The following is a 14,638-nucleotide window of genomic DNA, read 5'->3' as shown; positions in this document are numbered from 1 at the left end:
CCCACCAGCACAGCCCCGAGACTGCTGACGGGGCAGAGAATATGGAGTCAGGCACAGCTTCAGGGGCTATTGCTGCCTGGAGCTCTGTTTATATTGACCTCAACGAGGCACACCTGGGGAGGGCGGGCCGGCAGGGTAAGGCTGCCCAGGTCAGCTAATCCACAACCCTCAGGGAATCACATTGTTGAAAATGGACCCCGCTAAGGCAGAAGAGAAGCCAAGGGAAAAAAGGACACAATGCCATTTGCAGCACCGTAGATGAGTCTAGAAGTAATCACGTGACTTGTAGTAAGTCAGAAAGTGAAAGACACATATCATATCATATCACTTATAGGTGTTACCTAAAAATGGATACCAGGGCAGATATTTCCACGGAGAAGGGCAATCACAGATTCATTAAACAAACTTATGTTTCACCAATGGAAAGGTGTGAGGATTGGTTTCATTACGATATCGGGGTTAACAGACATATACAAACACAGGTGACATATATAATCACCAAAGACCTACAGAATACCAAGAGAGGACTACTCAACATTCTGTCATAACGTACATGGGAAAAGGATCCCAGGAAGAACAGCCATCTGTATATGGGTAAAAGAACCACATCTTCCACACCTACAACAAGCCAAACATTGTAATCAAACTTGCTGTAATAAAAAATAAAAACTTAAATTAAAAACACGAACAAGAAGTAGTGAGACAAACGTGAGGGGCTTTCTCCTGGCACATTCCATTCTAAACTCCAATCTAGAACACCACTTCCACTGAGGCTCTCTTGCCCTAGTAACCAGATTTGGTAAGGGTGAACTGCTGCCACCTTGTGGCCGTTTCAGACAACAGCAGCTTTAATCCCAACGCTAATGGTCAGTTGATATTCAAAATCATTGCAGGCCTGTAAATGACACCTGCCCTGAAAACAAATCCTGGGGTCACATATCGACCAAAAATTTCAAAGGACGTCCATATTTCAAAACGACCGTTTCAAAAGACATATTTTACGCACATTCGTGTTCTGCTTCTTTTCCTTTCTTTCCTTTTTTGTTAAAAAACACGGGAATGGAAAAAGGCATCCCTCAGAATGGGTGAAAATCGTTGCAGACGAATCAATGGACAGAGGTGTAATCTCCAATATATATAAAGAGCTCATGGAGCTTAATATTAAAAAAACAAACAACCCAAAAAAAATGGGCAGAAGATCTAAAGAGACGTTTCTTCAAAGGAGACACAGAGATGGCCAAGACGCACATGAAAAGCTGCTCAACAGCACTAATTATTAGAGAAATGCAAATCAAAACTACAATGAGGTATCACCTCACACCTGTTAGAATCGGCATCATCAGAAAATCTGCAAACAACCAATTCTGGGGAGGGTGTGGACAAAAGGAGCCCTCTTCCACTATTGGTGGGAATGTAAATTGATACAGTCCCTATGGAGAACAGTATGGAGTTTCCTTAAAATAACTAGAAATAGAATTACCATCTGATCCAGCAATCCCACTTCTGGGCATATACCCAGAGAAAACCGTATTTCAAAAAGGCACATTCACCACAGTGTTCGTTGCAGCACTATTTACAATAGCCAGGTAATGGAAGCAACCTAAATGCCCACAGACAGATGAATGGATAAAGATGTGGTACATATATAAAATGGAATATGACTCGGCCATAAAAAGGAATGAAACTGGGTCATTTGTAGAGACATCGATGGATCGAGAGACTGTCATACAGAATGAAGTAAGTCAGAAAGAGGAAAACAAATATTGTATATTAATGCATATATGTGGAGCCTAAAAATGGTACAGATGAACTGCTTTGCAGGGAAGAAATAGAGACACAGAGGTAGAGAACAAACGTATGGACACCAAGTGTGGGAAGCCATGGGGTGGTGGTGGTGGGATGAGTTGGGAGTTTGGGATTGACCTGTATACATGTATATGCATAAAATACATAACTAATAATAACGTGCTGTATAAAAAAATAAATAAAATTTCAAAATTTTAAAAAATAAAATTTAAATATAAAACAGAAAAAAGTTCTTCCCGTCACACAGATGTATTTATAGGAATGAATTATTTCCATGCTTATATCTATAAATACATAAAAGAGGAATAACATCTAACTTGAAACATAAAAGAAAAAAAAAAGTGAACCCACGAGTTATACAGAGGAAAACCCTATCACGGCACTTGCTCCAGTGGTAAACAATTCTGAAATTGGTCAGAGGTGGGGAACCATCTCCCATACAGCCAACAACCCAACCCCCACGCAAGGAGCGTCCTCATTGCAAAGCTGGGGGACCGTGCCGAGGCATCTGTGAGTAAACGTGAGCTGAACCCCAGGCCAGCTGCTGCTGAACTGTTCCCACCCTTTCCAGGTAAAACACCTGAATATGTACAAGGGCTTGAAAGCCTAGAGGAAGGACCGTGGAGCCACACCAGCGACAGCACGCAGGCCAACTTGGTGCCTGCAGGCCAGCCAGCGTGGTCCTGGACCCTGGCGCTCTTCCAGAAGCTTTCCATTGCCCTGCCTGAGATACCCCTCCTGTCCCGGACCCCACTGCTTTTTTCCTTCCTCACCTCTGTCTGGAGAGAAATTCCAGCGGAAGGTATGGGTGACACATCCTCTTCTTTACAGGCGGCAGCCTGGCAACTCCTGCAGAAAGGCCAGCAGAACCCCACTCACACCGGGCCACCCACAAAGCTGTGGCCCCTCACTCCCTCCCACCAGCACAGCCCCGAGACTGCTGACGGGGCAGAGAATATGGAGTCAGGCACAGCTTCAGGGGCTATTGCTGCCTGGAGCTCTGTTTATATTGACCTCAACGAGGCACACCTGGGGAGGGCGGGCCGGCAGGGTAAGGCTGCCCAGGTCAGCTAATCCACAACCCTCAGGGAATCACATTGTTGAAAATGGACCCCGCTAAGGCAGAAGAGAAGCCAAGGGAAAAAAGGACACAATGCCATTTGCAGCACCGTAGATGAGTCTAGAAGTAATCACGTGACTTGTAGTAAGTCAGAAAGTGAAAGACACATATAATATCATATCACTTATAGGTGTTACCTAAAACTGGATACCAGGGCAGATATTTCCACGGAGAAGGGCAATCACAGATTCATTAAACAAACTTATGGTTCACCAATGGAAAGGTGAGAGGATTGGTTTCATTACGATATCGGGGTTAACAGACATATACAAACACAGGTGACATATATAATCACCAAAGACCTACAGAATACCAAGAGAGGACTACTCAACATTCTGTCATAACGGACATGGGAAAAGGATCCCAAGAAGAACAGTCATCTGTATATGTGTAAAAGAACCACATCTTCCACACCTACAACAAGCCAAACATTGTAATCAAACTTGCTGTAATAAAAAATAAAAACTTAAATTAAAAACACGAACAAGAAGTAGTGAGACAAACGTGAGGGGCTTTCTCCTGGTACATTCCATTCTAAACTCCAATCTAGAACACCACTTCCACTGAGGCTCTCTTGCCCTAGTAACCAGATTTGGTAAGGGTGAACTGCTGCCACCTTGTGGCCGTTTCACACAACAGCAGCTTTAATCCCAGCGCTAATGGTCAGTTGATATTCAAAATCATTGCAGGCCTGTAAATGACACCTGCCCTGAAAACAAATCCTGGGGTCACATATCGACCAAAAATTTCAAAGGACGTCCATATTTCAAAACCACCGTTTCAAAAGGCATATTTTACGCACATTAGTGTTCTGCTTCTTTTCCTTTCTTTCCTTTTTTGTTAAAAAACACGGGAATGGAAAAAGGCATCCCTCAGAATGGGCGAAAATCGTTGCAGACGAATCAATGGACAGAGGTGTAATCTCCAATATATATAAAGAGCTCATGCAGCTTAATATTAAAAAAACAAACAACCCAAAAAAAATGGGCAGAAGATCTAAAGAGACGTTTCTTCAAAGGAGACACAGAGATGGCCAAGACGCACATGAAAAGCTGCTCAACAGCACTAATTATTAGAGAAATGCAAATCAAAACTACAATGAGGTATCACCTCACACCTGTTAGAATCGGCATCATCAGAAAATCTACAAACAACCAATTCTGGGGAGGGTGTGGACAAAAGGAGCCCTCTTCCACTATTGGTGGGAATGTAAATTGATACAGTCCCTATGGAGAACAGTATGGAGTTTCCTTAAAAAAAAAAACTAGAAATAGAATTACCATCTGATCCAGCAATCCCACTTCTGGGCATATACCCAGAGAAAACCGTATTTCAAAAAGGCACATTCACCACAATGTTCGTTGCAGCACTATTTACAATAGCCAGGTAATGGAAGCAACCTAAATGCCCACAGACAGATGAATGGATAAAGATGTGGTACATATATAAAATGGAATATGACTCGGCCATAAAAAGGAATGAAACTGGGTCATTTGTAGAGACATCGATGGATCGAGAGACTGTCATACAGAATGAAGTAAGTCAGAAAGAGGAAAACAAATATTGTATATTAATGCATATATGTGGAGCCTAAAAATGGTACAGATGAACTGGTTTGCAGGGAAGAAATAGAGACACAGAGGTAGAGAACAAACGTATGGACACCAAGTGTGGGAAGCCATGGGGTGGTGGTGGTGGGATGAGTTGGGAGTTTGGGATTGACCTGTATACATGTATATGCATAAAATACATAACTAATAATAACGTGCTGTATAAAAAAATAAATAAAATTTCAAAATTTTAAAAAATAAAATTTAAAAATAAAACAGAAAAAAGTTCTTCCCGTCACACAGATGTATTTATAGGAATGAATTATTTCCATGCTTATATCTATAAATACATAAAAGAGGAATAACATCTAACTTGAAACATAAAAGAAAAAAAAAAGTGAACCCACGAGTTATACAGAGGAAAACCCTATCACGGCACTTGCTCCAGTGGTAAACAATTCTGAAATTGGTCAGAGGTGGGGAACCATCTCCCATACAGCCAGCAACCCAACCCCCACGCAAGGAGCGTCCTCATTGCAAAGCTGGGGGACCGTGCCGAGGCATCTGTGAGTAAACGTGAGCTGAGCCCCAGGCCAGCTGCTGCTGAACTGTTCCCACCCTTTCCAGGTAAAACACCTGAATATGTACAAGGGCTTGAAAGCCTAGAGGAAGGACCGTGGAGCCACACCAGCGACAGCACGCAGGCCAACTTGGTGCCTGCAGGCCAGCCAGCATGGTCCTGGACCCTGGCGCTCTTCCAGAAGCTTTCCATTGCCCTGCCTGAGATACCCCTCCTGTCCCGGACCCCACTGCTTTTTTCCTTCCTCACCTCTGTCCGGAGAGAAATTCCAGCGGAAGGTATGGGTGACACATCCTCTTCTTTACAGGCGGCAGCCTGGCAACTCCTGCAGAAAGGCCAGCAGAACCCCACTCACACCGGGCCACCCACAAAGCTGTGGCCCCTCACTCCCTCCCACCAGCACAGCCCCGAGACTGCTGACGGGGCAGAGAATATGGAGTCAGGCACAGCTTCAGGGGCTATTGCTGCCTGGAGCTCTGTTTATATTGACCTCAACGAGGCACACCTGGGGAGGGCGGGCCGGCAGGGTAAGGCTGCCCAGGTCAGCTAATCCACAACCCTCAGGGAATCACATTGTTGAAAATGGACCCCGCTAAGGCAGAAGAGAAGCCAAGGGAAAAAAGGACACAATGCCATTTGCAGCACCGTAGATGAGTCTAGAAGTAATCACGTGACTTGTAGTAAGTCAGAAAGTGAAAGACACATATCATATCATATCACTTATAGGTGTTACCTAAAAATGGATACCAGGGCAGATATTTCCACGGAGAAGGGCAATCACAGATTCATTAAACAAACTTATGGTTCACCAATGGAAAGGTGTGAGGATTGGTTTCATTACGATATCGGGGTTAACAGACATATACAAACACAGGTGACATATATAATCACCAAAGACCTACAGAATACCAAGAGAGGACTACTCAACATTCTGTCATAACGGACATGGGAAAAGGATCCCAAGAAGAACAGTCATCTGTATATGTGTAAAAGAACCACATCTTCCACACCTACAACAAGCCAAACATTGTAATCAAACTTGCTGTAATAAAAAATAAAAACTTAAATTAAAAACACGAACAAGAAGTAGTGAGACAAACGTGAGGGGCTTTCTCCTGGTACATTCCATTCTAAACTCCAATCTAGAACACCACTTCCACTGAGGCTCTCTTGCCCTAGTAACCAGATTTGGTAAGGGTGAACTGCTGCCACCTTGTGGCCGTTTCACACAACAGCAGCTTTAATCCCAACGCTAATGGTCAGTTGATATTCAAAATCATTGCAGGCCTGTAAATGACACCTGCCCTGAAAACAAATCCTGGGGTCACATATCGACCAAAAATTTCAAAGGACGTCCATATTTCAAAACCACCGTTTCCAAAGGCATATTTTACGCACATTAGTGTTCTGCTTCTTTTCCTTTCTTTCCTTTTTTGTTAAAAAACACGGGAATGGAAAAAGGCATCCCTCAGAATGGGCGAAAATCGTTGCAGACGAATCAATGGACAGAGGTGTAATCTCCAATATATATAAACAGCTCATGCAGCTTAATATTAAAAAAACAAACAACCCAAAAAAAATGGGCAGAAGATCTAAAGAGACGTTTCTTCAAAGGAGACACAGAGATGGCCAAGACGCACATGAAAAGCTGCTCAACAGCACTAATTATTAGAGAAATGCAAATCAAAACTACAATGAGGTATCACCTCACACCTGTTAGAATCGGCATCATCAGAAAATCTACAAACAACCAATTCTGGGGAGGGTGTGGACAAAAGGAGCCCTCTTCCACTATTGGTGGGAATGTAAATTGATACAGTCCCTATGGAGAACAGTATGGAGTTTCCTTAAAATAACTAGAAATAGAATTACCATCTGATCCAGCAATCCCACTTCTGGGCATATACCCAGAGAAAACCGTATTTCAAAAAGGCACATTCACCACAATGTTCGTTGCAGCACTATTTACAATAGCCAGGTAATGGAAGCAACCTAAATGCCCACAGACAGATGAATGGATAAAGATGTGGTACATATATAAAATGGAATATGACTCGGCCATAAAAAGGAATGAAACTGGGTCATTTGTAGAGACATCGATGGATCGAGAGACTGTCATACAGAATGAAGTAAGTCAGAAAGAGGAAAACAAATATTGTATATTAATGCATATATGTGGAGCCTAAAAATGGTACAGATGAACTGGTTTGCAGGGAAGAAATAGAGACACAGAGGTAGAGAACAAACGTATGGACACCAAGTGTGGGAAGCCATGGGGTGGTGGTGGTGGGATGAGTTGGGAGTTTGGGATTGACCTGTATACATGTATATGCATAAAATACATAACTAATAATAACGTGCTGTATAAAAAAATAAATAAAATTTCAAAATTTTAAAAAATAAAATTTAAAAATAAAACAGAAAAAAGTTCTTCCCGTCACACAGATGTATTTATAGGAATGAATTATTTCCATGCTTATATCTATAAATACATAAAAGAGGAATAACATCTAACTTGAAACATAAAAGAAAAAAAAAGTGAACCCACGAGTTATACAGAGGAAAACCCTATCACGGCACTTGCTCCAGTGGTAAACAATTCTGAAATTGGTCAGAGGTGGGGAACCATCTCCCATACAGCCAGCAACCCAACCCCCACGCAAGGAGCGTCCTCATTGCAAAGCTGGGGGACCGTGCCGAGGCATCTGTGAGTAAACGTGAGCTGAGCCCCAGGCCAGCTTCTGCTGAACTGTTCCCACCCTTTCCAGGTAAAACACCTGAATATGTACAAGGGCTTGAAAGCCTAGAGGAAGGACCGTGGAGCCACACCAGCGACAGCACGCAGGCCAACTTGGTGCCTGCAGGCCAGCCAGCGTGGTCCTGGACCCTGGCGCTCTTCCAGAAGCTTTCCATTGCCCTGCCTGAGATACCCCTCCTGTCCCGGACCCCACTGCTTTTTTCCTTCCTCACCTCTGTCCGGAGAGAAATTCCAGCGGAAGGTATGGGTGACACATCCTCTTCTTTACAGGCGGCAGCCTGGCAACTCCTGCAGAAAGGCCAGCAGAACCCCACTCACACCGGGCCACCCACAAAGCTGTGGCCCCTCACTCCCTCCCACCAGCACAGCCCCGAGACTGCTGACGGGGCAGAGAATATGGAGTCAGGCACAGCTTCAGGGGCTATTGCTGCCTGGAGCTCTGTTTATATTGACCTCAACGAGGCACACCTGGGGAGGGCGGGCCGGCACGGTAAGGCTGCCCAGGTCAGCTAATCCACAACCCTCAGGGAATCACATTGTTGAAAATGGACCCCGCTAAGGCAGAAGAGAAGCCAAGGGAAAAAAGGACACAATGCCATTTGCAGCACCGTAGATGAGTCTAGAAGTAATCACGTGACTTGTAGTAAGTCAGAAAGTGAAAGACACATATAATATCATATCACTTATAGGTGTTACCTAAAACTGGATACCAGGGCAGATATTTCCACGGAGAAGGGCAATCACAGATTCATTAAACAAACTTATGGTTCACCAATGGAAAGGTGTGAGGATTGGTTTCATTACGATATCGGGGTTAACAGACATATACAAACACAGGTGACATATATAATCACCAAAGACCTACAGAATACCAAGAGAGGACTACTCAACATTCTGTCATAACGGACATGGGAAAAGGATCCCAAGAAGAACAGTCATCTGTATATGTGTAAAAGAACCACATCTTCCACACCTACAACAAGCCAAACATTGTAATCAAACTTGCTGTAATAAAAAATAAAAACTTAAATTAAAAACACGAACAAGAAGTAGTGAGACAAACGTGAGGGGCTTTCTCCTGGTACATTCCATTCTAAACTCCAATCTAGAACACCACTTCCACTGAGGCTCTCTTGCCCTAGTAACCAGATTTGGTAAGGGTGAACTGCTGCCACCTTGTGGCCGTTTCACACAACAGCAGCTTTAATCCCAGCGCTAATGGTCAGTTGATATTCAAAATCATTGCAGGCCTGTAAATGACACCTGCCCTGAAAACAAATCCTGGGGTCACATATCGACCAAAAATTTCAAAGGACGTCCATATTTCAAAACGACCGTTTCAAAAGGCATATTTTACGCACATTAGTGTTCTGCTTCTTTTCCTTTCTTTCCTTTTTTGTTAAAAAACACGGGAATGGAAAAAGGCATCCCTCAGAATGGGCGAAAATCGTTGCAGACGAATCAATGGACAGAGGTGTAATCTCCAATATATATAAACAGCTCATGCAGCTTAATATTAAAAAAACAAACAACCCAAAAAAAATGGGCAGAAGATCTAAAGAGACGTTTCTTCAAAGGAGACACAGAGATGGCCAAGACGCACATGAAAAGCTGCTCAACAGCACTAATTATTAGAGAAATGCAAATCAAAACTACAATGAGGTATCACCTCACACCTGTTAGAATCGGCATCATCAGAAAATCTACAAACAACCAATTCTGGGGAGGGTGTGGACAAAAGGAGCCCTCTTCCACTATTGGTGGGAATGTAAATTGATACAGTCCCTATGGAGAACAGTATGGAGTTTCCTTAAAAAAAAAAACTAGAAATAGAATTACCATCTGATCCAGCAATCCCACTTCTGGGCATATACCCAGAGAAAACCGTATTTCAAAAAGGCACATTCACCACAATGTTCGTTGCAGCACTATTTACAATAGCCAGGTAATGGAAGCAACCTAAATGCCCACAGACAGATGAATGGATAAAGATGTGGTACATATATAAAATGGAATATGACTCGGCCATAAAAAGGAATGAAACTGGGTCATTTGTAGAGACATCGATGGATCGAGAGACTGTCATACAGAATGAAGTAAGTCAGAAAGAGGAAAACAAATATTGTATATTAATGCATATATGTGGAGCCTAAAAATGGTACAGATGAACTGGTTTGCAGGGAAGAAATAGAGACACAGAGGTAGAGAACAAACGTATGGACACCAAGTGTGGGAAGCCATGGGGTGGTGGTGGTGGGATGAGTTGGGAGTTTGGGATTGACCTGTATACATGTATATGCATAAAATACATAACTAATAATAACGTGCTGTATAAAAAAATAAATAAAATTTCAAAATTTAAAAAAATAAAATTTAAAAATAAAACAGAAAAAAGTTCTTCCCGTCACACAGATGTATTTATAGGAATGAATTATTTCCATGCTTATATCTATAAATACATAAAAGAGGAATAACATCTAACTTGAAACATAAAAGAAAACAAAAGTGAACCCACGAGTTATACAGAGGAAAACCCTATCACGGCACTTGCTCCAGTGGTAAACAATTCTGAAATTGGTCAGAGGTGGGGAACCATCTCCCATACAGCCAGCAACCCAACCCCCACGCAAGGAGCGTCCTCATTGCAAAGCTGGGGGACCGTGCCGAGGCATCTGTGAGTAAACGTGAGCTGAGCCCCAGGCCAGCTGCTGCTGAACTGTTCCCACCCTTTCCAGGTAAAACACCTGAATATGTACAAGGGCTTGAAAGCCTAGAGGAAGGACCGTGGAGCCACACCAGCGACAGCACGCAGGCCAACTTGGTGCCTGCAGGCCAGCCAGCATGGTCCTGGACCCTGGCGCTCTTCCAGAAGCTTTCCATTGCCCTGCCTGAGATACCCCTCCTGTCCCGGACCCCACTGCTTTTTTCCTTCCTCACCTCTGTCCGGAGAGAAATTCCAGCGGAAGGTATGGGTGACACATCCTCTTCTTTACAGGCGGCAGCCTGGCAACTCCTGCAGAAAGGCCAGCAGAACCCCACTCACACCGGGCCACCCACAAAGCTGTGGCCCCTCACTCCCTCCCACCAGCACAGCCCCGAGACTGCTGACGGGGCAGAGAATATGGAGTCAGGCACAGCTTCAGGGGCTATTGCTGCCTGGAGCTCTGTTTATATTGACCTCAACGAGGCACACCTGGGGAGGGCGGGCCGGCAGGGTAAGGCTGCCCAGGTCAGCTAATCCACAACCCTCAGGGAATCACATTGTTGAAAATGGACCCCGCTAAGGCAGAAGAGAAGCCAAGGGAAAAAAGGACACAATGCCATTTGCAGCACCGTAGATGAGTCTAGAAGTAATCACGTGACTTGTAGTAAGTCAGAAGGTGAAAGACACATATCATATCATATCACTTATAGGTGTTACCTAAAAATGGATACCAGGGCAGATATTTCCACGGAGAAGGGCAATCACAGATTCATTAAACAAACTTATGGTTCACCAATGGAAAGGTGTGAGGATTGGTTTCATTACGATATCGGGGTTAACAGACATATACAAACACAGGTGACATATATAATCACCAAAGACCTACAGAATACCAAGAGAGGACTACTCAACATTCTGTCATAACGGACATGGGAAAAGGATCCCAAGAAGAACAGTCATCTGTATATGTGTAAAAGAACCACATCTTCCACACCTACAACAAGCCAAACATTGTAATCAAACTTGCTGTAATAAAAAATAAAAACTTAAATTAAAAACACGAACAAGAAGTAGTGAGACAAACGTGAGGGGCTTTCTCCTGGTACATTCCATTCTAAACTCCAATCTAGAACACCACTTCCACTGAGGCTCTCTTGCCCTAGTAACCAGATTTGGTAAGGGTGAACTGCTGCCACCTTGTGGCCGTTTCACACAACAGCAGCTTTAATCCCAACGCTAATGGTCAGTTGATATTCAAAATCATTGCAGGCCTGTAAATGACACCTGCCCTGAAAACAAATCCTGGGGTCACATATCGACCAAAAATTTCAAAGGACGTCCATATTTCAAAACCACCGTTTCCAAAGGCATATTTTACGCACATTAGTGTTCTGCTTCTTTTCCTTTCTTTCCTTTTTTGTTAAAAAACACGGGAATGGAAAAAGGCATCCCTCAGAATGGGCGAAAATCGTTGCAGACGAATCAATGGACAGAGGTGTAATCTCCAATATATATAAACAGCTCATGCAGCTTAATATTAAAAAAACAAACAACCCCAAAAAAATGGGCAGAAGATCTAAAGAGACGTTTCTTCAAAGGAGACACAGAGATGGCCAAGACGCACATGAAAAGCTGCTCAACAGCACTAATTATTAGAGAAATGCAAATCAAAACTACAATGAGGTATCACCTCACACCTGTTAGAATCGGCATCATCAGAAAATCTACAAACAACCAATTCTGGGGAGGGTGTGGACAAAAGGAGCCCTCTTCCACTATTGGTGGGAATGTAAATTGATACAGTCCCTATGGAGAACAGTATGGAGTTTCCTTAAAAAAACTAGAAATAGAATTACCATCTGATCCAGCAATCCCACTTCTGGGCATATACCCAGAGAAAACCGTATTTCAAAAAGGCACATTCACCACAATGTTCGTTGCAGCACTATTTACAATAGCCAGGTAATGGAAGCAACCTAAATGCCCACAGACAGATGAATGGATAAAGATGTGGTACATATATAAAATGGAATATGACTCGGCCATAAAAAGGAATGAAACTGGGTCATTTGTAGAGACATCGATGGATCGAGAGACTGTCATACAGAATGAAGTAAGTCAGAAAGAGGAAAACAAATATTGTATATTAATGCATATATGTGGAGCCTAAAAATGGTACAGATGAACTGGTTTGCAGGGAAGAAATAGAGACACAGAGGTAGAGAACAAACGTATGGACACCAAGTGTGGGAAGCCATGGGGTGGTGGTGGTGGGATGAGTTGGGAGTTTGGGATTGACCTGTATACATGTATATGCATAAAATACATAACTAATAATAACGTGCTGTATAAAAAAATAAATAAAATTTCAAAATTTTAAAAAATAAAATTTAAAAATAAAACAGAAAAAAGTTCTTCCCGTCACACAGATGTATTTATAGGAATGAATTATTTCCATGCTTATATCTATAAATACATAAAAGAGGAATAACATCTAACTTGAAACATAAAAGAAAAAAAAAGTGAACCCACGAGTTATACAGAGGAAAACCCTATCACGGCACTTGCTCCAGTGGTAAACAATTCTGAAATTGGTCAGAGGTGGGGAACCATCTCCCATACAGCCAGCAACCCAACCCCCACGCAAGGAGCGTCCTCATTGCAAAGCTGGGGGACCGTGCCGAGGCATCTGTGAGTAAACGTGAGCTGAGCCCCAGGCCAGCTTCTGCTGAACTGTTCCCACCCTTTCCAGGTAAAACACCTGAATATGTACAAGGGCTTGAAAGCCTAGAGGAAGGACCGTGGAGCCACACCAGCGACAGCACGCAGGCCAACTTGGTGCCTGCAGGCCAGCCAGCGTGGTCCTGGACCCTGGCGCTCTTCCAGAAGCTTTCCATTGCCCTGCCTGAGATACCCCTCCTGTCCCGGCCCCCACTGCTTTTTTCCTTCCTCACCTCTGTCCGGAGAGAAATTCCAGCGGAAGGTATGGGTGACACATCCTCTTCTTTACAGGCGGCAGCCTGGCAACTCCTGCAGAAAGGCCAGCAGAACCCCACTCACACCGGGCCACCAACAAAGCTGTGGCCCCTCACTCCCTCCCACCAGCACAGCCCCGAGACTGCTGACGGGGCAGAGAATATGGAGTCAGGCACAGCTTCAGGGGCTATTGCTGCCTGGAGCTCTGTTTATATTGACCTCACCGAGGCACACCTGGGGAGGGCGGGCCGGCAGGGTAAGGCTGCCCAGGTCAGCTAATCCACAACCCTCAGGGAATCACATTGTTGAAAATGGACCCCGCTAAGGCAGAAGAGTAGCCAAGGGAAAAAAGGACACAATGCCATTTGCAGCACCGTAGATGAGTCTAGAAGTAATCACGTGACTTGTAGTAAGTCAGAAAGTGAAAGACACATATCATATCATATCACTTATAGGTGTTACCTAAAAATGGATACCAGGGCAGATATTTCCACGGAGAAGGGCAATCACAGATTCATTAAACAAACTTATGGTTCACCAATGGAAAGGTGTGAGGATTGGTTTCATTACGATATCGGGGTTAACAGACATATACAAACACAGGTGACATATATAATCACCAAAGACCTACAGAATACCAAGAGAGGACTACTCAACATTCTGTCATAACGTACATGGGAAAAGGATCCCAGGAAGAACAGCCATCTGTATATGGGTAAAAGAACCACATCTTCCACACCTACAACAAGCCAAACATTGTAATCAAACTTGCTGTAATAAAAAATAAAAACTTAAATTAAAAACACGAACAAGAAGTAGTGAGACAAACGTGAGGGGCTTTCTCCTGGTACATTCCATTCTAAACTCCAATCTAGAACACCACTTCCACTGAGGCTCTCTTGCCCTATTAACCAGATTTGGTAAGGGTGAACTGCTGCCACCTTGTGGCCGTTTCACACAACTGCAGCTTTAATCCCATCGCTAATGGTCAGTTGATATTCAAAATCATTGCAGGCCTGTAAATGACACCTGCCCTGAAAACAAATCCTGGGGTCACATATCGACCAAAAATTTCAAAGGACGTCCATATTTCAAAACGACCGTTTCAAAAGGCATATTTTACGCACATTAGTGTTCTGCTTCT

Source organism: Mesoplodon mirus (genome assembly GCF_964341445.2).
Source record: "Mesoplodon mirus genome assembly, chromosome: 11".
Classification (NCBI taxonomy): Eukaryota; Metazoa; Chordata; class Mammalia; order Artiodactyla; family Ziphiidae; genus Mesoplodon; species Mesoplodon mirus.
Note: the sequence above shows the minus strand (reverse complement) of the source record.